Here is a 20,669-nt window from a genome sequence, read left to right on the forward strand (position 1 = left end):
TCCTATTTTAAATTTTAGAGGAGGAAGGATACTATTTAAACATTGAAGAAATGTGCTTCTTTTTTTCTTATCAGCATAGAAATGTATTTGAATTCAAAATAATATGGTTATATTTAGCATAGTGTAATAATTATCTAAAGCACGTATCATCGTTGGCTCTGAAACAGTTCTAAAGATATCATTCTTTTGAAGTCAAAAAATATGCAGTAAAAATGTACAAGGAAGCAAAAATATTTTTTAAAAAAAATCAAGTTTGCTGAGTATCGGAAGTTGTTACAAGAGGGGCACACCAAGATAATGTAACAGAGTCCAAATTACATAACCTGCAGCAAGGAGTTCTCTTGCTTTATCAACTCCTAGAAAATAAACCAGTAATCTCAATGCAAGAATATCACCACTGCGTTAACAGGACAAATTTTCTGAGGGACACAGGTAGTAATTCACTATACTTCCCCTTTCTCTAATACCTTTTCTCACACCAATTGCTTTTCTTTCCGCTAGGATAGATTTTATCCTGTGGAAAACAATTTTAGTTTTATTTGTAAAGTGGAGTAAATAATATCCTGATTGAAGTAGGCAGCGTTTTAGCTGAAAATGCTCAGGAATCAAACTTTTGAAAAAGGCCAATCAGCTAGCCAGCTAGCAGTTACCATCAGTGGCTTGCAGAAAAAAAAAAATTACAGATGATATGTTTGCTAAATAGATAAAAAGAATAAGCAGTTTAAAATGGGTGAAAACTCCCAGGATTTATTGTGACCTAGACCAGAGGTCCCTAGCCTTTTGGGCACCAGGGACCGGTTTCCTGGAAGCAGATTTTTCCAGGGAGGCGGGGCGGGGGGTGTGAGCTTCAGGCGGTAATGTGAGCCATAGGGAAAGGCAGATGGAGCTTAGCTGGCTTGCTTGCGACTCACCTCCTGCTGTGCAGCCCGGTTCTGGTACCCGTCCGAGGCCAAGGGGTTGGGGACCCCTGACCTAGACACTCAAAAGCACACAGTTGACCTTTGATTAAGCCCATTTTCCTATGGAGTGAGCTATAAGGGGCTCCAAGACACAGTTTGGTTTCAACAGTGTTCACAGCCAGAGGGAAACGCAGAAGGTCTCCTCCTCTTGTAGAAACTGGAACACGGATGAGAAGTCTTTTTTTCAGTAGCCCTTCACACACATCATCCCTGTAGATCTGATGGGCTTGACTGCGCAGAAGGATTGGGCTCTCCGCACTGGTAGCAGAGCCTCATGATAATCCCAGATCCTTAACCATGAGTGTTGCTCCAAATCCACCCTGATAGTAATTAGCCGAGGGAACTCCATCCATCACCCCAGGTACAGGATTATAAGTGTCACTTGACCAACATCGTCCTGAGCTCGTATTTAGGATTTTAGCCAAGAGTTTGGGGTCAAGCCCTAACCTGAGTCCCCGATTCATAGCTTCAGCAGTTCCAATCCTACTAATAGCTAACAGCAAGTTTTTGCAGATCTTCGAAGCCTGGCCAGTCCCACGGTGCACCACATGCGAGCCCATGCAGCAGAGCAGCTCAACTCCTCCCATCTTAAATGTGAGGTTGCCAGACCGAGCAGTTCTCACACCACCAGAAACAGGGGCATCCGTGAAAACTGCTCCCATTTTCTCAACTTCTTTGGCCAATTCTCTCAAAACCATAGGATCAACAGTACTGGAATCTATTAATAGTGAGTCTTTCTTCACTTTTTTTTTGAATTGCATTTGCTCCAGAATAAGCTTCTAGCGCATTGATGCATTGTAATAATTCTGTCAGCTTTTTCGGCTACATCTGCTGCGGGAAGACACTACCGGGTACACCTGCATCTAGAAGCTCTTTGCATGCACCGGGGAACACATCATCAATAATGAGGGGCTCCACGGAGACGGAAGGAGGCTGCCACGCTGCCCCAGCCCCTCCTTCCCACGGTGACCTCCTCGACTCCCGGCTCAGCCACTGGCTGCTATAGGGTGCGTGGTGCGGAGGGCCGGCTCAGCTGTGGCGATGCTTAATACCTCTTTGTTACTGGGTTACACAAACAGTTTCACCTAGTGAGCGATTTAACGGAAGGAATTTTTTTCTACGGCATTTTTGTGGCACAGCAGATAGAAGTGAGGTCACTATTTCTTTGAAAAACTAAACTAAAAATTTATAGAAAGTCATGATTCATTCTAAAAATATGCTGAGTCACAGAAACATGAAAATTGATGCGATGGAGGAAGAGTGCTAGACTTCCCTGATGCTCAACTGGGACCTTTCTTCTGGTGTCAGAACATGGTTGTGTAACTCCTTTAATCCCAGTGGATTTTCCAAAACTTCCAGAATCTTCAGATTCTGGTAGCCCCTGTTTACTGCCTTTGCCCCCCCCATGCCAACCCCCATCCCCACCCCACACACACATTTTTTTTTTTTTTTTTCGGTATGCGGGCCTCTCACTGCTGTGGCCTCTCCCGCTGCGGAGCATAGGCTCCGGACGCGCAGGCTCAGCGGCCATGGCTCACGGGCCCAGCCGCTCCACGGCCTGTGGGATCTTCCCGGACCGGGGCACGAACCCGCGTCCCCTGCATCGGCAGGCGGACTCTCAACCACTGCGCCACCAGGGAAGCCCCACATTTATTTTTTACCAGTTGTCCTCTGGGGTGTTTTTCTTTATATAGTTATTGCATCAGTTTGTTAGACTACTGACCCCCACTGCAAATGCCCCTCCCCCCCATTTTCTCACCCTGTGTAGTTTTGTTCCACCTTGACCTGGGCTTGGTCATGTGACTTGCTTTGGCCCAATGGCATATCAAGAGCTGAAGCTTGGAGAGTACTCGTGCTTTAGGGTTTGTCCTCATGGAAACCTGACACGTGAGGAAGCCTGGCTAACCTAGTGGAGACTAGGCACAGGCCACAGCCAGCACCAATGGCCAGACATGTGAAAGCAACCAGCCCCAGTCTGGCAACCAGATGATGGCAGCCTCAGTAGTCGCCTCAGGTGAAAGCAAGATAGATCCACCCAGGAGATCCCAGCACATTCTGTTGATTCACAAACTGCGAGATAAAGTGCCTGCTGTCTTGAACCACCAAGTTTAGGAGGAGTTCATCACACAGGAAGAGATATAACTATCTTCACTGCTAGATTATCTTCCCATGTTATACCATGTTTCCCCTCAAACGAATGTTCTTTTATCCAAGATTCTAGAAAAGAAATAACAACTGATGAGGTTGATAGAGTCTTAACATTTTTTTAAAGTTTTATAAACTTTTAAAATAACCATGTTAATAAAATCAATATTTATTTTATCACAAAATTATTTTCTTCAGTTGCCTTAAGAAGTAACGCAGAATTGTACTAAGTTTATAAATTTGGAGGCTCTAAAAATGTGTTATTCCAGGCTTCCCTGGTGGCACAGTGGTTAGGCGTCCGCCTGCCGATGAAGGGGACGCGGGTTCGTACCCCAGTCCGGGAGGATCCCACGTGCCGCGGAGCGGCTGGGCCCGTGAGCCATGGCCGCTGAGTCTGCGCGTCCGGAGCCTGTGCTCCGCGACGGGAGAGGCCACAGCAGTGAGAGGCCCGCGTACCGAAAAAAAAAAAAAAAAAAAAAACTAGTTTCTTCCAAAATCCACTTGTTACTACTGTGTATACTTTTGCAGCAAAATATCTTTTCTACATTGTCAGCATTAAAGTAAATTTACTATTTAGGTAGCCTTTAAATTATCATATACTCAAAGCCTAGAAATAATCTCCTAGGCTGAAATGACATTAAATCTTATCTTGGCTATTGTAGTGTATTCTCCAGTCCTACTTGCTTTGTCTATAACTGTCATAAAAAGGTGTGAGGAGATCTGCCAATATTAATGCCAGGATTCAAAATGAGTTCTTTGTAGCTTGCTTCCTTCAGGATCTTCTGCCCTCAGACCCATGTATTTACTTAATGCCTCCGATTATTGTATATGTCACATCTTTCCAACTAGAGGACAAGCTCCTTTACGGGCAGTGACTAGTCTCATCAACATCGAATTTACCCCAACACCAGTGCTTTCAAAATGTGTGTTGCTTAGTATATGTTTGACCATAAGAAGTTATAGAAACAATTCTATTCTAACTAAATAATAATGATACTACTACTACTATTTCTACTACTACTGCTAATAAAATGTATGAAATAGAGTATAAATGGGAAAATAAAGATAACATTGGAAATCCCAGACTATAAAATGAATTATCCCAAAGCCACTGGCGAATCCATCGACTGTAAACAGTTACTTGTGAATTGGTCAACATTTAAATGCATAATTGAGAGAAGGGTTAAAACAAATTTTATTACCAAAAACCACAATTTTTATACCTACAATTTTTGAGCTCAACTAACCTGTAGTTTTAACAGAAATAGATGAGATTCAAAGTATTCATTCAGGTTCCTAAATGATCCATTCCCTATCTTTCCTTATGAAACAATCAATTAGAACTCTAATAATTTGTCAAGGATTCATCAGTCTCTACTTCCTTTGTTTTCCAAGGTTTGGTATCATTACAAAATCAAGTCCTTTGGCAGAATTTAATAGTTTCAAAATCCCTCATCAATATTATTCACTGGGATAAAATAATATGAAAATTTTAAAAACACTGGCTATGTGCTGAGAAGTGATCCTTCAGTGATTCACTCAAGGTGAACTAGCATTCAAGCTACATCTGAGGAAGAATTTGAATTCCAAAGTGGACCTTTAAACCACAGCTCATCTTCTCTTTTTAAAACCATTAGAAATAAACCTGTTGCCTGACCTTTGAGATTCTGCAAAGAGGCCATATTTAGATCTTTTGTCTCTTTTAACTTCCCTAGTCCCCTTCTCTACTTTCAGAATAGTGATTCCCAGATAAGTACTATGAGTTCAAACAGTGTGGTTAAAGGGGTAATTAGTCTGCTCTACAGCCAAGTTACTCACAGAATAAATAATCTGGCTTTCCCAGTTGTGAGTTGCTTCATGGGCTTTGCGTAGAGGGCTCTCAGCTCAAGCAAGCAGCCTGTCAGCAGCCTGAAATAACTCTGTGGAAATCTAATGGCATATATGTAAAATATGTCTATGAAACCTTTCATTCAATCTTAGATGTATAATTTTACTACTTCTTTAGGCCTGGAAAAGTATATTCAGCTAAAATAGGACGGAAAAGAAAATGTGTATAATACCTCATGCCCTCCTCACCCCCTAGAACTTTATTTTACCCCTGTTTCATCAGAAAATGATATATACTGTAAGAAACATTTTTTTAATTATTTGATCAAATATTTAAGTGTACTAAATCTCTGTATTTATTAAAGCAAATATAGTTACCTTTCTGTCCCTTTCTAAAAGAAAGCAAAAGATACAGTTCTTTTTTCTTAAGACTCAGGGTTTATGGATATTAATTATTACACTATATTGACACCCGGACATGTTTATAGGAGGCTTTTGAGACATACAGAGCTATTTATTCCCATACTAAATGGCACTTCTTTTTCCTCTGCCTTCTGCTTGTATTTTTTTCTGTTGCGATTATATCCTACTGAGGCTGCTACATGTCTTTGATTTGAGGTTCTAAAGGTAAGACTGTATATTCTCCTTTTTACAGAATAATAATGGGTTTTATGACTGGTTGCCTTCAGAAGCCTCCTTTTCCACTCATTCTCATTTCATATCTATGGTGAGGTGTCTAAAACAGATGAGTTAGTTCTGAACTAGCAATATATAAAGCAATTATTATTTGATTCATATTCAAAGCAGCTCCTCCTAAAATAGTGGTCTATTAGAGGTAGTCTAATCTACTGCCTGGATCTACACCCACCAACATCCACATTTTGTCTATTGTTACCTTGGACACTTGTAGGAACTGAGTGAGTTTCTGTTTCTATAGTGTCCATTGACAGACAAATGGATAAAGAAAATATGGCCCATGTGTAGAATGGAATGTTAAAAAATAAGGGAATCAGCCTTAAAAAATAAGGGAATCTTGCCAGTTGCAACAACTTGGATGAACCTTGAGGGCATTATGCTAAGTGAAATAAATCAGAGAGAGAAAGACAAACACTGCATAACCTCACTTGTAGGTGTAATCTAAAAAAAGCTGCACTCACAGAAACCGAGTAGAATGGTGGCCATCAAGGGCTGGAGAGTGGAGGAAATGGTCAAATGTTGGTCAAAGGGTATAACCTTCCTGTTATAAGATGAATAAATCTTGGGAGTCTTATGTACAGCATGATGACTATAGTTAACAACACTCTATTGCACACTCAAAAGTTTCTGAGATACTAGATCTTATGTGTTCTCATCACACACACACACACACACAAAAGGTAATTAATTGTGTAAGGTCATGGATGTGTTAACTAACCGTATTGTGGTAATCATTTTGCAATATATACATGTATCAGATTATGACGTTGTATACCTTAAACTTATACAGTGTTCTATGTCAATTATATCTCAATAAAACTGGAAAGAAGAAAAAGATTCAAATGGAGAAGGGTGAGGCTAGTAGAAAAAAGCCACTGCCTTGAGCAGCAGCTTGAGGTGGGCGGAAAGCCATGGGCCTCTATTAGCACTGCTGGGGAGGCTTTGTTCCCACGTGTGGGGAGGGGGTAGGACAGCACAGCTGTGATCCTTATTGCAGACCCTAGGCAGCCTTAGGCAACTTTTCAAAGTTAGATGCTGAAAACCAATAAATGAAATTATAAGGGAGAATTACGTAAATGCCTTTATTCTACTTCCGGTCCTCTTGGCAAGTTTTTCCGTCTAAAAGCCGCCCCTGCAGTTCTCAAAGCAGGAACATTAACATGGATCAGAAGTTTCCAAACGTTTCATCATCAACCCCTACACCAAAAGAAAAGTTGAAATTTTATGACCCCTCGTATATGAAGTACCTTGTGTGTTTTTAATATTCAACAAGAGAACATTTAACAGTTACCTACTATGTGCCAAGAGAAAATAAAAATAAGACACAGACTTTAAATGCAGACTTTGTTCCAGTATTATTCTTCCTTTTGACTTCAGTATAAGAGCTATTGAGCTATTTGGTGTCCCAGCAAGGGGATAAGCAGACGATTACAGAATCCTGTGATCTCTTCCCAAAGTTTGCTACTGTAGGGTTGGTCCTAGAATTGCTCAATAACTTTGTATTTTGATTTAAGGGGAAACTAAAAGACCTTCCTGTCCCAAAGTAACTCTGCTTTGTGGAGACTGGAGGTGCCCTGCAATTGACTCAAGATACTGTTTATTTGTTTAAACAGTTAAATGAGTAGTTTCTATTTAACAAGTGAGCACAAATTTTCACAGCAGTACCTACCCCACGACATAGCTCAGACGAAAACTCGGAGGGAAAGGAAAACTATATGGGCAAAAAGTCCAGGTTCCACCCACTGTACATGGGATATTGATAGGCTTGTAAAACATACAGAGGTACCTGGGGGTACCTAGGAACCCTGGGTATTTAGTATACAGATGAGCAAAGGATGGTGGGAAATAAGATGACACCAGGTCAGGGGACAAATTAAGTAGGTGAAGCTGGTCCTTTATATTCTTTTCCCTTCTGATATGTCCAGAATATGTTCTGTATCCTCAGTAGACCTACACACACACACACACACACACACACACACACACACACACACACACAGACACATGTGTAGCACACAAACATGCATGTATGCATGTACACATACATGGAGTCCCCAGTCTTCTCAGTTAAAATTCAGCTTGTAGTAACTAAAGAAAATTTATAATGCCCTATATTTTATAGATTTTAAAAATACTTGCACTTTAATAGAAAACTTCTAATGTCTGAAAATCCTTTCCGACAAAGGAAGTTATTTCTGATATTGGAGGTTGACAGTTTCACAGAGAAAACTTCAGGAGCACAGAGACATGCCTGACCCTTTCCCCACGCACCATGTGGGGAGAATTCACCAACACATAGGCTCAATCCCTCTGCTAAGTCAAGATCAAGTTTACCAACATCATTATTTCACAGAGAACCCTACCTCATTGTAAGCATTCAAATGTATTTTATTTGTTGAAGAGAGGAAGAAGATATAAAGGAGGGAATCATCCAAAATTACAGAGTACAGCATTTAAGTCAATATAGATATTTAAATTTAAGGTAAAATTAAATTATAATTTGAAATTATATGTGGAGTTTTATTTCCTAAAGAATATTTTGGAAAGTTCAACTCCTAGTTTAACATATATTTTCAGAGAAGGTATTTGGTCCAAATGAAGAATATCTTCAATTATTGTTCTTTTATTGCAAGCAAAAAAGGATTTATATTTCTTTTCATGAAATATGGTTGTTTGACATCAGGAGAATAAATATTTTATATTTTTAGAAACAACAGTCAGGCTACTGATATTCTTAATTAGTTTTAATAAATCTGAATGCTTCTTATCATGTACTCTTTAGCTTGTACCCGAGGAGTTGAATACCTCCGGGAACGATATGTGCTCCAGACCCGTAAATATGCAGTTCACAGAGCCCACCACCAGAGGGCAATAAAGAAGTGAAATAATGAAACCATGCAGTGAAAATAGTGGGAGTTTAAATAAAAGCAACATTTCACAGTATGCTTTTCTGACCGATGTTATATCTAATAACTTAATGGATTATATGTACATGGATTCTGAGAAGTCAGCAGAACACTTCACTGGTCAATTTCTATGATAAGGGGAACGTAATTTGAGTGTAGAAAAACAGTATACTTACATCTTAAAATTCCACCCCTAGAGAATCTACTCACTATTGAAAAATGGTAAGAATAATAGCTTTCTGTGTCTCATTGACCAGTTAACATTTTCAAGAGTAGAATTTATCTTCCTATGATGCTCAAATACACAGGAAAAATACATATCTAGGACAAGGGATAAACTCTATATGACATGTGAAAATAATTATTCAAATGGAAAAAGTATAAAATATACAAGGAACAGTTTTATATGCATTAGTGTGGATATATACATAAAAAGGCTCTAAGAAGCATAAAAATCACTTCCAGGAAGTAATTTTAGGTAGAAGAGAATTAACATGGATGAGGAAGAAAAGAGAGTGTTTTAAAATAGTTTCATTAACTTGTTTTTTTTGTTTGTTTATTTATTTGTTTTATTTATTTGGTCTTTGGAATATAAGGAAACAGTGGCTTTCAGATCAGTATCCCAGTGGAACAAAGGGACTGAGGTCTATACTGGAGCCCAGCCATTGTTTGACTATCTTGTAATAATACTGGTGAAATATAGCCAAATCATTTGAACTACAAGCATCCTCTCTGACAATAATCTTAAGACATCAACATTATATATTAAAGAAAGTAAAGAGGATACTGTTTTCTTTAGAGAGAAAATACAGATTCTGGATCAAATCAATAATGTCAGCCAACCTCATGGGTATAAAATATTCTGCTGCCTATCATGTAGAACATGCCTCTAGAAGAGGGAAACTGGGCGATAATTTCCCCTGATTTTATATTTAATTCAAATATTTTAGATAAGAGGCATCTCTAGTAAAACATTGTATTATTGATTTTTTCTGATATGATAGCTCACAGGAGTTCCTCTTTCCTTCTCAAATACCTATGGGGATATGGAGGTGGACGTGGGTTAGCAGAACTATCTAAATAGAGCATAGTAATCAACAGTTTGTTTTTTAAAAATAAACATTTCTATTTAAATTGTTTCCAGAGACAGAAACACACAGAGACAATTCCATGTGACAACAGTGGAAGAGACCAGAGTGATGCAACCTGCAAATCAAAAAATGCCAACACCAGTGATTGATGGCCACAACCAGAATCTGCTTAAGACAAAGAAGGATCCTCCCCTTGGGGCGTCAGAAAGAACATGGCCCTCTCAACACTTTGAGTTTGAACTTCTGGCCTCTAGAGCTGTGATAAAATAAATTTCTGTTCTTTTAAGCTAACAAGTTTGTGGTATATTCTTATGGTAGCCCTAGAGATGACAGTATTTGATTCCTGAAATGGCAACTGTATTTTGACTATGTCATGACTATTCCAAGATGATCAACAGACACAAAGATAAAGGCACAACTGAGACTAAGCCCAGTTCTTTTTATTCCCAGAATAATATATGATTTTTTAATTAATTTAGATCTCTTTGTCTAACCTCTCTGCTTTTCAAAAGAGTATGTGGGACCAATCAAGTATTAATATGTTATACTTTCATTTTAATTCATCTCAAATTATTTCTAATTCCCCTTATGAGTTCTTACTTGACCCATGAATTATTTAGGAATATATTGTTTATTTCCATTTGTGATTTTCAACAAATTTCTTTCTGTTAACGATTTCTTATTGCATTCTCTTGTCATCTGAGAGCACTCTTTGTATTGTTTATATCCTTTTAAATGTACTGAAATTTGTTTTATGGCCTAGCATATAGTATACCCATGTGCATTTGAAGAGAATGTATATTCTGATGCTGTTGGGTGGAATGTTTTATAGATGGCTGTTAGGTCTAGTTGATTGATAATGTTGTTCAAGTTTTTTATTTTCTTGTTGATTTTCTGTCTGTTCTGCTATTGAAAGAAGGGTATTAAAGTATCCAACTATTATTGTAGAACTGTCTGTTTCTCTTTTCCACTGTGTCGATTTTGCTTCATTATATTTTGAAGTTCTGTTGTTAGGTGCATATAAGTTTATGATTATTATACATTCGAGACGTACGGAATAATCATTTTAAAATGTCTTTGTCTCTAGTAAAAATTTTCATCTTAAAATTTTTTTTTTCTGATATTTTCTTAGCCACTCCAGTTTTGTTGTTGTTGTTTTGTTTTGTTTTGTTGTTACTGTTATGGTATATCTATTCCAACCCTTTTACACTTCACCTATATATTTTCTAGACTCTAAAATGGGTCACTTGTAGGCAGCGTATGTTTGGATCATGTTTTTCATTTTTTTATCCAGTCTGAAATTTCTGTCTTTAGATGGAATGTTTAACCTTTTTATATTAAATGTAATTAATATTTAATTTTGTAATTTTTATATTAAATGTAACTCATGTAGGATTTATGTCCAACATTTGTGATTTATTTTCCAAGAGTCAAATTTTTTGTCCTAATTCCTCTTTCTCTATTACTGACTCATTTGTTGTTGTTGTTGTTAAAGAGATATTTTTTAGTGTACAATTTCAATCCCCTTATCTTTTACTATATTTTTGAATTATATTCTTAATCCTTGCTTTAAGGATTACAAATAACATCTTAAGTATGAGCATCTAGTTTTGATTAATACCAACTTAATTTCAGTAGTATAAAAACCTTTTCTCCTCCTTTACATTGCCCTCCTTTGTGCTGTTACTGATATAAAAATTACATCTTTATACATTATATGCCTATAAACAGTTATAATTATTACTTTATGTTGGTGCCTTTTAAATCAGATAGAAAAAAGTTAGAATAAAATACATTTATCTTATTTTTTATATTTACCTCTGCAGTTACCTTTCTTGATGTTCTTTATTTCTTCATATGGATTTAAGTCACTGACTTATGCTTTTATTTTTGTCTGAAGGGCTCACTTTAGTAGTTCTTGTAGCACAAGTCTGATAGGAAAAAATTCTCTTAAGTTTTTAATAAAAGTATTGAAATCTTCATGTCATCCTTCCGCAATGGCCATGGTAATCTCTACATCATTCCAACTCTAGTAGATATGCTGGCAAAGTGAGCATTTAGTATCTACTCTTATATGGTACAAAATTTAAAGTGTTAAAGATTATGAAGTTATAGACACAGGTTTACTTGTTTAGAGACCATTTCAAGAGCATAGTTGGGCAATGCTAATACTGGCATTTCAAATTCAGTGCTACCATGTAGCAAGATAAAATAGATGAACCTCAAGTCATGATATTTTTTTCCTGATAACATAAGGTTAATTATCAGTTGTCACATTTTTTCCAGTATTTTTTAGTTAGCTTTTAACTTAGCATAAGTGAAATGAAAGGATGGTAAGTTTTGCATTAATTCCTGACCCAAACACAGAACTTTTGAAGATGAAAGTCCATTAACAGAGCTCTGTGTTTCCTGTGAAAAATAAATCTGTCCCACCCCCTGAAAAATTCATGAATATTTTACAAATTGTATGCTCAGGAAGCTTTTCTAGCCCTCTATTTAAAAAAAAGAAAAAAACCCACTATTTAGAAATATTTATTTCCTTCATGTAGTAGCAATATACATGTTATTTAGAAAATTTATAGCGAATTTTGGTTTGCTCATCTTCTGAAAAACTCCTAAGAAAACACATACTTCTGCGAATTTCAGGCTTATTTCTACATAAGTTATCTAACCTATAAAACATTATGCATGCTTTGGATAATCATCTAAATGATTACTACTCTAGCTTTTTAAAAAAAAAATTCTATTTATTTATTTATTTTTGGCTGTGTTGGGTCTTCATTTCTGTGCGTGGGCTTCTCTAGCTGCGGCGAGCGGGGGCCACTCTTCATCGCGGTGCGCGGGCCTCTCACTGTCGCGGCCTCTTTTGTTGCGAAGCACAAGCTCCAGATGCGCAGGCTCAGTAGTTGTGGCTCATGGGCCTAGTTGCTCCTCGGCATGTGGGATCCTCCCAGACCAGGGTTCGAACCCGTGTCCCCTTCACTGGCAGGCAGATTCTCAACCTCTGCACCACCAGGGAAGCCCAATATTCTAGCCTTTTAAATGGTTTCAGTGCACACATAATTTTCTCTACCCACACCCCCATTTTTCCCAGTTAAATTGATTAAGTGATATTTTTTCTTTAGTCACTTATTATATTTAGGTATGTTTAGGCCTCCTCTTCTGAACTCATTTCCTGGTAACAAAGAGGTAAGGCATAGATGCTGATTCTGACTACCAGGGAAGTTTAGGCTCTGGCATGCTGGACTAGGCAGGGCCTAGCATCACCCTGTTTATGTGGAATATGTGGAACTGATGAGCTTCTAAACATCTCAAAGAGACATTTAACAAGACTGAAGGTTCTGGAGAGAGAATGTATTTTATTGCCATCATTTTAATTTCACCATATGTCTAGATAATTCATGCTTTTGGTGCAAAATTCAAAAGTAACAGTGGCGAATGAAAAGTAATTCCTTTTTACAGTTTTCCTGAAGCTATCCATTTCCCCCTCCAAGAGGTAATCATTTTTACCAGTTTCTTTTATATTTTTCAGGGGAAGTATAGGCATGTGTTAACATGTGCTATATAGAGGATAATTCCTCTTATTAGGGTAAATTTGTGTGCAATGCTGAAAGGTAGACTGATGGATTCATATATTCAATATTCTGAAGGAAAATGATACGTAGCCTAGAGTTCTATACTTGCTTAAACTGTTATTTAAGCAAAGGTTAGAATAAAGACTTGGAAATGTGCACAATCTCAAAAAATATGCTTACTACGTACTGTTTCTCACAAAGCAACTGTACTGTATGTTCAACAAATACGAGATAGCAAACTAAAAATGAGGAAAATATGGGACACAGAAAACAAGAGATTCAATTAAGGAGAGAGGTAAAGGGAATCCCCAAGATGATATTAAAAGGCAGAGAGAAGCATGACTGCTTTACCCAAAGCATAGAAAAACCCAGACAGGATTTCAGCATGTTCATGAATGTGTAGATCCGTATAGTTCAGAACCCCAGAGCCACACCATCCTTTTCCCTGAATGAGCAGATCAACACAGTCAAAACCAATGAATCTCACTTTTACTGATGAGATGCAAAGATGATATTTGGATAAGAGAGAATGAGGAGATAATAAAGATCATATTGAAGCTAGCTTCTCTCTTTTTTTTTTTTTTGCGGTATGCGGGCCTCTCACTGTTGTGGCCTCTCCCGCTGCGGAGCGCAGGCTCCGGACACACAGGCCCAGCGGCCACGGGCCCAGCCGCTCCGCGGCACGCGGGATCCTCCCGGACCGGGGCACGAACCCGCGTCCCCTGCATCGGCAGGCGGACTCTCAACCACTGCGCCACCAGGGAAGCCCGCTTCTCTCTTTTTAACTCTCCTCTTGCCAGAGACTTCAGATTCCTGCATACTACAATTTTACCAGTTTCTTTTATATTTTTCAGGGGAAGTATAGGCATGTGTTAACATGTGCTATATAGAGGATAATTCCTCTTATTAGGGTAAATTTGTGTGCTTTTTTTTTTTTCTGAATTGTAGTATGCAGGAATCTGAAGTCTCTGGCAAGAGGAGAGTTAAAAAGAGAGAAGCGGGCTTCCCTGGTGGCGCAGTGGTTGAGAGTCCGCCTGCCGATGCAGGGGACGCGGGTTCGTGCCCCGGTCCGGGAGGATCCCGCGTGCCGCGGAGCGGCTGGGCCCGTGGCCGCTGGGCCTGTGTGTCCGGAGCCTGCGCTCCGCAGCGGGAGAGGCCACAACAGTGAGAGGCCCGCATACCGCAAAAAAAAAAAAAAGAGAGAAGCTAGCTTCAATATGATCTTTATTATCTCCTCATTCTCTCTTATCCAAATATCATCTTTGCATCTCATCAGTAAAAGTGAGATTCATTGGTTTTGACTGTGTTGATCTGCTCATTCAGGGAAAAGGATGGTGTGGCTCTGGGGTTCTGAACTATACGGATCTACACATTCATGAACATGCTGAAATCCTGTCTGGGTTTTTCTATGCTTTGGGTAAAGCAGTCATGCTTCTCTCTGCCTTTTAATATCATCTTGGGGATTCCCTTTACCTCTCTCCTTAATTGAATCTCTTGTTTTCTGTGTCCCATATTTTCCTCATTTTTAGTTTGCTATCTCGTATTTGTTGAACATACAGTACAGTTGCTTTGTGAGAAACAGTACGTAGTAAGCATATTTTTTGAGATTGTGCCCATTTCCAAGTCTTTATTCTAACCTTTGCTTAAATAACAGTTTAAGCAAGTATAGAACTCTAGGCTACGTATCATTTTCCTTCAGAATATTGAATATATGAATCCATCAGTCTACCTTTCAGCATTGCTGTTGAGTATTCTGAAGCAATTATGACTCTTAATGATATATGTATGTGTCTTTTTTTTTTTAGTTCCTCTCTTCTTGTGAGTAAATGGAACCATATATTTGTTCCTAAAGGCTGTTCCTAACCTCACAATGATATGCTTAATTTAATCTGTTATCCTGGGTGTTTGGTAGATCCTTTCCATTAAGAAATTTATGTTCCTTGTGTTAGGAAATCCACTTCCAAAATTCCTCCTTCTAAAACTTTTCTCTGATTTGTCCTTCTGGAACTCATATTATTCAGATATTGCATCACTTGAATGGGCTTTCCAATTTTCTCTCCTTTTTTCCACCTATCTGTCTTTTTGTTCTATTTCTTATAGATTTTCCAAATTAATCTTCCAGATCTTCTATTTTTTTCTGCTTATCCTCTACTGTGTTTATAATGCTTTCAGAAAGAAGCTTAAGGGTTGAAATAGGGATGCCTAGACACACTAGTAAATAGGGCAAAGGGCTGGGAGCTGTGATACACATTCATCTATATTTCTTTAGATTTCATGAAAGGTGCTTAGCACATAACAGACTCTCAATAAATAAATGGTTGTGGAATAAATAAGGAGATAAATAAGTAATAAATCCTAGATTCTAGTCTCAACATATACTCTTTCCCACTTCACATTGGCATGGTAGTGTCCTCTCTTGGTTTTGTGTTCTAACAAGCAATTTCAGACTACGTTTTCTCTCTTCCACTGAGAGCATTATTTGATTCTAGCAATATTATATATATCTATAAATATCTATAGATATATGCATACATACAAATTTTAGTTAACTGAAATTTTTAAATCATCTCATATATAGAATTTGCTATACAGGTAAAGAGTGATTTAAGATGGGGAAAAGAATTGAGCTCTGTAGTACTTGAAATCCACTAAAACTCTGTTCCAATTTATTACGTTTTTGCTAGACCTGAACTATTTACATTTAGTAGATCAGAAAATGCAGCAGTACTGCAATTGGTAAACTAAGTTATTTGAATACATTTCAAAATGATTTCTATATCATGTGCTATATAGAGATCCAGCCATCCACATTCGTTCATTAAAATGTAAAACAGTTTCCTACAATTTTGCTTATTAAGCAGGGGTCACACAAAGTATTCTCCTGTGACGTGGAGCAGTGAGAAAGTTTTATGTATCTTGATACTGATTAAAGGGAGGCTATCAGGCTTTGTCTTCCAGTAATTTCATATTTTTTTAAAAGTTTAAAAATGAGTCTTCCAAATTCTAAACCTCCATACCTGTAAATCAGTCAGGCAACAGCTAGATCTTTCAAAATGTTTGATCCACTTGTTTAAAAAGCATACTTTTCATTCCTCTTTTTAAATAAAAGCGTTGTCTGCACTGATTACATCATTACCATTGAAAATGTTTATCTGCCAAGTGAAAAAGAACAGTACAAATTAGAAACACTGATACATCTTCTGACATTATTCATTTAGAAGCTAGTTCTCAAATTGTCATTACATTTACCACATAAAAATTACAAATGATTTGTTTGGAGACCTACAGCTATTTCTAAATTCAAGATGTTTGGACAACTATAGATAAAGTTTCATTATCAGACTGAACTAAATATGCTGTAATTATGAATAAATCAGGATGATTTCTGCTCTGTGAACTTCAGTTATTGTTGTACTCAGGCCAAGCATAAGGATACATCATTCTTCAAAATTATACAAGTGTATTTCTCAGCCAAAAATGTAAATAATAATGTTTGAAAATCAAGGTCAAGGATTGGTTGGATAATGCTTATGTTTCTATCATCTGATTGTTTCCATCTCTATTCCGTTCTATGAAACACAGACTAGGCTTGTACTTCCACAAGGCCTGTGTTTCCCCATTTATTAGCACTTATCACACTTGAAATTATTAGTTAAATATCTATTTTCTCCAATAAACAATAGGTTCATTAGGCCAGGGACCTCTGCTGTCTTATTTTCTTCTGTAGGTCTACACTATCATATTAGGTGCCAAAGAATATTTGTTGAATGACTGAGTTAATTAATGATAAATGAATGGAGAAGCCTACTTTATCAGGCTGACACTTGAACTAGAGAATGGAAGTTGGAAAATTTGAATTGAATTTCCACAATTTTTATATAGTGACAATTTGTTTAAAATTTGGTATGCAAAATGGTATATACAATAGAGTTAACAAATAGTAGAGGAAAGTGATGGCAAAGGAAGCTGAAGGTGTAGATTTCAAGTAACCTGAGTCCTAGGAAAAGTGAGAACCAAAAGAAATCTATATTCTCTACTTAAGTATTTAAGAAACAGAACTTAAGAATTTATCAGTATACTGAATTATTATGATTTCTAGACTAATCATAATGCATTCAAATGACATATGAGATGCAGCCCTCTCAGACTATTTACCATGTTAATCAAATGAAGAATTACACTGAAATTTGAGTTTACTTTTCCACTATAACAAAATTTTGTACTTAGGTAAAGATGAGATTGACATTTTGGAGAACTGTTTTCTCAGTACAGAAAACTTTTGCTTATTTTACACTTTGTGTTCTTAAAGTGATTTTCTAATATTTTCTTTTTATATACTGATATTTTATTTGTAAAGAATATGTAAAGTTTCCCTGTAGGCATGACGATCGTGACTAGAATGCTACATAGCAGTGCTTTAGATATAATCTAAAAATTGTCTTTATGTGCAATAGCAGAGACCAATGATTCATGAAATTGCTCAGTGTTGGGCATAGTCCTTCTTATAGAACTAATAGTTTATATGAGACATTTTTCTTCAAACGTTGAAATCAAAATATAAACTCTACTCAGTATGTCAGCATTTACATTAAAATGAATTTTTTACTCATGGGAAAAGCTGTAATTAAGTGTATTTAAAAGTTTGGAAATCAGCAGGACGTCCATCATTGTGAACAATTTAAATGTTTCTCTCCCTACTTGGTTTAGAATGAAATAAGAAATGGGGGAAAAAAAAAAACTCAACCCAGGAGGGAGGTCCTTCTTTTGCCTACCAACAAAGCTATTAACTTATCTGCAGCTGTACCAGTATACTCAGCTCCCCTTCTCTGAAAGGGAAGAAATGTCCGTTTCCTACCATAGGCTATTGCTCTCTTTGTGCCCAGGGTCCCATCCCATTTCACCACTCAAGATTCCACTTTTGAAACTAACTCTTTTTGTCCTGCATCATCAGTTTCTTCCTTTATGCGTGATTATTCTCCAAAATACATAAGAATATCCTAATATCTCTCATTTTATTTATTTTTAAAGCATATATTCGTAACTTTCATTCTGCCAAAAAAGCTTCCTTTGTTTAAAATCTATGTCTCTTCTAACAATCACTGTGAAATACAAGAAAACCGTTTCATATCTCCTTACATGAAGTTTTCCTTGAGTACCCAAGGTAAGAACCCTCCATTGCTTTCTATCATGCCTCACTGTTCATTTCCTTTATTTTACCAGTTACAATCTGAACATATTATAATCACTTTATAACTTGTTCATTTAATCTTTCTCCTCAAAGTAGCATGTCGACTCTTTGAGGCAGATCCTTTAACTCTCTTGTTCATCACTATATCTTAAACTCCTAACAAAGCTCAGAACATAGTGGTTACCTAATATGTGTGTATAGAATGAATGAAAGACCTATACCACTTCCTTTAGAAGAATTAACAGTCAACCCTAAGCAACTGTGCAAAAGAGGCAAAATGTCTTGTTGCCACTTGCATTTTTCTATCCTTCCTCCCTTCTTTCTTATAAATACCTTGTACCCTCTTGCTTTTTAGTGTAATATTCTACCCAGTATTTTGCCCTTTAGACAGACTTTATTCTCCAAATTAATCACTTATTTCAATAATTACTCAACTCAAGTAGTCCATGTACTTTAGAGAATGTTATTTAATTAATTCATAATGAAGCAAAAATTAAGATTTGTATTTTCTTCCCTGCCTGATTTTCCAAGTACATCTTAAGTTACTCAAAGGAGCAATCATTTTGTGGTTGGCAGGAAATCAGGCTCTGCCTGATTCTCCAAACATCTTCATTAATTCCCAGAGAAATCTGTGTAACTGTTCCCCAAACAACTTTTACTACTTCTTCCACTATCATGTAATATTGGTTTGGAGAATAAATACTAAATTTTCTAAAACTACTTTCATCATCTTTACCCTTCCAAACCTTATTCTTCTCCTGCTTTTCTCATCTTTATTCATGGGACCATCATCTATCTTGATGATATAAATGACCATCATGATATGACTTTATTGCTCAAGGAACAAAAAGGTTATCAACTTCTTTCACCACCTAGATATTTAGTCACCAAGTGCTGTCAGTCCTCCCCGAAAAATAACATGAAATCCATCCATGTTTTTCTTATTTACATTTCTACTTGTTCTTTCTTAGTTGAGGACGTTGAACTGTGCCAGTGAGATAAGCCCTCCTCCACACAACCCCTTCTCCAAACAGCTACTATGATCTTGCTGAAATACCGATTTTCAGGCTATTTCTACATATAACAAGGAAATAATTCCTTAAGGATCTAGCCCTCGCCTTCCTTCTCAAAGTGAACTCTCACCTTTGCCATATAGAGAATATGGTAATTATAACTAAAACATCAACTTTATTGAGGATTTACTCTGTTCCACGTGGCATTCGAAATATTCTACCTGAATAATCTCATCTATTTCTTATAATAACACACTAAGAAAAAAGTACTATCACTGAAATAAATTTTAAAAGGAATAAAGTGAGGCCTAGAGAGGTTAAGTAATTTTCACACACAGGTGAAGGGAGCCAGGATTCAAACCCAGGCTACTCTGCCTCCAGAACTCACATTCTTGTTAAAAAAAAATTTTAATTGAAATATATTCTACATATAACACTGTGTAATTTCAAGGTGCATGACATGTTGATTTGGTACACTTATATACTGCAGTATGATTGACATTGTAGCTTTAGCTAGCACCCCTTTGACATCAAATAATTATCATTTCTTAAAGACCACACTCTACAGTGTCTTGCTATTTCCACATTAAAGAAACAAACAAAAAGGCTGTGTTGTCTCTTGTCTCTATCATCATTGCCGTGCAAAGATACTGAGGCTTAGAGAGGGTAGATAAATTTCTCAAGTTTGCAAGTCTAGTAAAATTATAAGTTGACCCTGAACCCAGGCTACTCTGAATCCACCTTGCTGTCTCTCTTCTGCCGTTGGACTCTCTGGCCCCTAAGATGAGATGGAGAGCCCCACAAACACTCCATCTTCCGACATACTGTTGCTCACGGACTGCAATTAGTGGACTTTGTTAAATGCCTTGACGGCCATACATGACAATGTTCAAGAAAGGAACGATGCTGTAGGAGGATGCTGGCTATTTCCTTCTCTCCCAACGCCACCTCTGTCAGCAGTTTAAAGTCAATTTGGGAGAACATCAAATCTATGCAATTTTCTTTTGAGCTATGAAGAGAAAACTTTAATTTGTATGAACTAAAGCCTGTGATTACAGCGTGAAATTCTTTCCAGTTGTGACGATGAGAAATGTTTGAAATGAATTAGTCTCCATACCACATTAATGCTTTGGCACAATAGATAAATATATACTTTTAAAGTATCTAAACCTCCTCTATCTTGGTAGAAAGACAAGCTTAGCTATTGTAATTGGTATGGACAGACATTCATTCTATAAATATTTAGGCTCTGACATTCGAAGTATGTAA

The 20,669-nt window shown here is 37.1% G+C and overlaps 1 non-coding gene and 1 pseudogene across 1 annotated transcript; both read right to left on the reverse strand.

Annotated features, from left to right (window-relative positions):
* Positions 1 to 1,071: 1,071 nt before the first annotated feature.
* LOC131743769 (3-hydroxyisobutyrate dehydrogenase, mitochondrial pseudogene) overlaps positions 1,072 to 20,669 on the reverse strand; it is an 80,037-nt pseudogene continuing 60,439 nt past the window's right edge.
* On the reverse strand, positions 11,577 to 11,681 carry LOC131744300 (U6 spliceosomal RNA). Its single transcript, XR_009332087.1, has one exon. It is a non-coding gene; the product is annotated as a U6 spliceosomal RNA (small nuclear RNA).

This window comes from Kogia breviceps, chromosome 17 (genome assembly GCF_026419965.1).
Source record: "Kogia breviceps isolate mKogBre1 chromosome 17, mKogBre1 haplotype 1, whole genome shotgun sequence".
Classification (NCBI taxonomy): Eukaryota; Metazoa; Chordata; class Mammalia; order Artiodactyla; family Physeteridae; genus Kogia; species Kogia breviceps.